Source organism: Zootoca vivipara, chromosome 6 (genome assembly GCF_963506605.1).
Source record: "Zootoca vivipara chromosome 6, rZooViv1.1, whole genome shotgun sequence".
Lineage (NCBI taxonomy): Eukaryota > Metazoa > Chordata > Lepidosauria > Squamata > Lacertidae > Zootoca > Zootoca vivipara.
In genome coordinates this window covers 43,986,445-43,989,007 of record NC_083281.1, presented here as the reverse complement: position 1 = coordinate 43,989,007, position 2,563 = coordinate 43,986,445, and positions in this window count along the sequence as shown.

The window sequence follows — 2,563 nt, the reverse complement described above, 5'->3', positions numbered from 1 at the left end:
TCCTCACCCACAATAATACAACCACCAGACTTAACATGGACACTGGTACCAGAGCCTGCAATAAACCCAGATGCCAACTTTGCTGCCACATACACCCGGACAACATCATTACTGGCCCCAACAACATCCAACATACCATCTCAGGACTATTTAATTGCTCATCTTCTAACATTGTGTATGCCATCAAATGCCAACGGTGCCCTTCAGCTCTCTATATTGGACAAACAGGCCAAACCCTACGCCAAAGGATAAATGGACATAAATCTGACATCAGGAACCATAAGACTGAAAAACCAGTAGGAGAACACTTCAATCTCCCAGGACATTCTATACAAGATCTCAAAGCAGCTGTTTTATTACAGAGAAATTTCAGGAACAGACTGGAAAGAGAAGTTGCTGAATTGGAAATCATTACCAAGCTTAAAACCATGGAAGCACCTGGGATGAATAGAGACATCAGATTCTTATCTCATTATGCATGATCAAGCTCTCTTTAGCACCTCAGCCCAGGACTAATTGCAGCCATTAACAGCCATCTCCAGGTTTACCACTCCCATCAGCCCACCACCCATTCCCACCCACCCCCACCACCCTCTGTATATATATAGGGTCTGACACTTCTGTTTCTAGTGTATCTGAAGAAGTGTGCATGCACACGAAAGCTCATACCAAAATATAAACTTAGTTGGTCTTTAAGGTGCTACTGAAGGAATTTTTTTTATTTTGCAGTGAATTATATGTTTTTGAACTACCCATTCACCAAGCTTGCATTTAGAAGTCTTCACTACATTTTCATTGCATAAGAAATCATGTATAAGCAGTGCCCACTCTAATCTTAGTCAAACAAGGTTCTTATGCTGAGTAGGCATATTCCCTCTCCCTGACCCCATCCAGCCTTGTGACCCTGTTTGTGACTCCAATTTGAGAACAGCCTTTACCAAAGGTGTCATAGGCTTTGAAGACGTTCGGACTCAGGACAAAAGGGAGAAACAAGCTAAGAGGAAGGCATGTTTGGCAAACCCTCACCATGATCAACTCCTGCCCAGAAACCTATGTCCCCACTGTAGAAAGATGTGTGGATCCAGAATTGGCTCCCACAGTCACTTACGGACTCACTGTTAAGCTCGTGTTCATGGGAGACAATCTTACTCAACTACAAGTGATCGCCAAATAAGAAAAAGAATTGTTTGAGTTCTTAAGATGTCCCTATTTTGAAGTTCTTGGGTCTTAATCTGAGATACTTGCCGACTTCAAGGCAAAGTGAAGAAATGAGAGCATATTACATTCTCTTCAAAGCCAAATGTGATTTTAAATTTAATTTTATGTAAGACAATATAGTCATTCATGGATCACTGCCTGGCGTGCTCTGGTCCATGGGGTCACGAAGAGTCAGACACAACTAAATGACTAAACAACAACAAGACAATATAATGGAGATGTTATAGGTGAGATGAAATGAGCCTTGTTAGTTTTCCAGGCAACCGCCACCCCCTTCCTCCCAACCGTATTGCAGTTTCTTCTTTCAAACTGCTAGAAAGCATCCACCTGCTGACCCAGAGGTTATGCCCAGCCGCCATGGTTACGCCACCTTAAAGACCCCTCAGAGAGGCTGTCGTTTATTGCCCATCTTAAGAGGATATTTCCTGTGAACATTTATTAAACACAATCCCACTTATTGCAAATGCTTTGGGATGAAATAGCCGAGGACTGGGTTTGTTTCCTTCTGCACAGATTACCATTTGTGCTTTGGTTGCAGAGCCTGCATTGAGCTTCTAACACCACTAGGAAGGCCACACAATTGCTGTGGGATTAGCATGTCTGGGCAGCAGCCGGGTCCCCTATTATATTATTCCAACGATGTGCTGAATCAGCTGACGAGCCTCCTGCAGGGGGGAAGCCAGGATCGGAAGTTCTGTCATGCAGCTTTGGAAGGGAATGTGAGCAGGGAGCATTTGCAGCAGCTGTGAGATACCCTGGGAGCAGCAGGAGAAGGTTGGAAGGACCAGGTGGGGCTGTCTGGTAACAGCAGGGCACCAGAAGCACCAGCCAGTATCCACAGAAGCCATAGAGGGCAGGGAGGGCTTCGGGGCTGGCCAAAGGGGAACACTTCCTTGTGGGCTGATGGGCACATTTCATTCACCCATTCTTGAGGCAAGTGCCTTGAAAATGTTGCGTTTGTCCCGCAAAAGACTGCATGACTCTTTCTGGGTAGCGTTTACGGTAAGATGCTGGAACAAAGCAGTGAAGTCTCTACCTGATGGAAAGGAGCAGGACTCACTTTGCTGCTGGCAAAACCCTGCCTGTTGATGAGGGCAGGGCTGGATTAACTATTAAGCAAAATAAGCATGAGTTTAGGGCATCAAGGGAAGGAGGGCACCCAGAAACTTTCCATTCCCGGATTTACCATGGACCACATGGTGCAGCTGAACAAAAGAAAAAAGAAAAAGTTCCCACAAGAAATGAAAAACCCCCAAACCACATACATGTACAGTATATATACAATAATACAAATAGTAATATTAATGATATATTGTTTATTATTGTTTATATTTTGAATTAGATA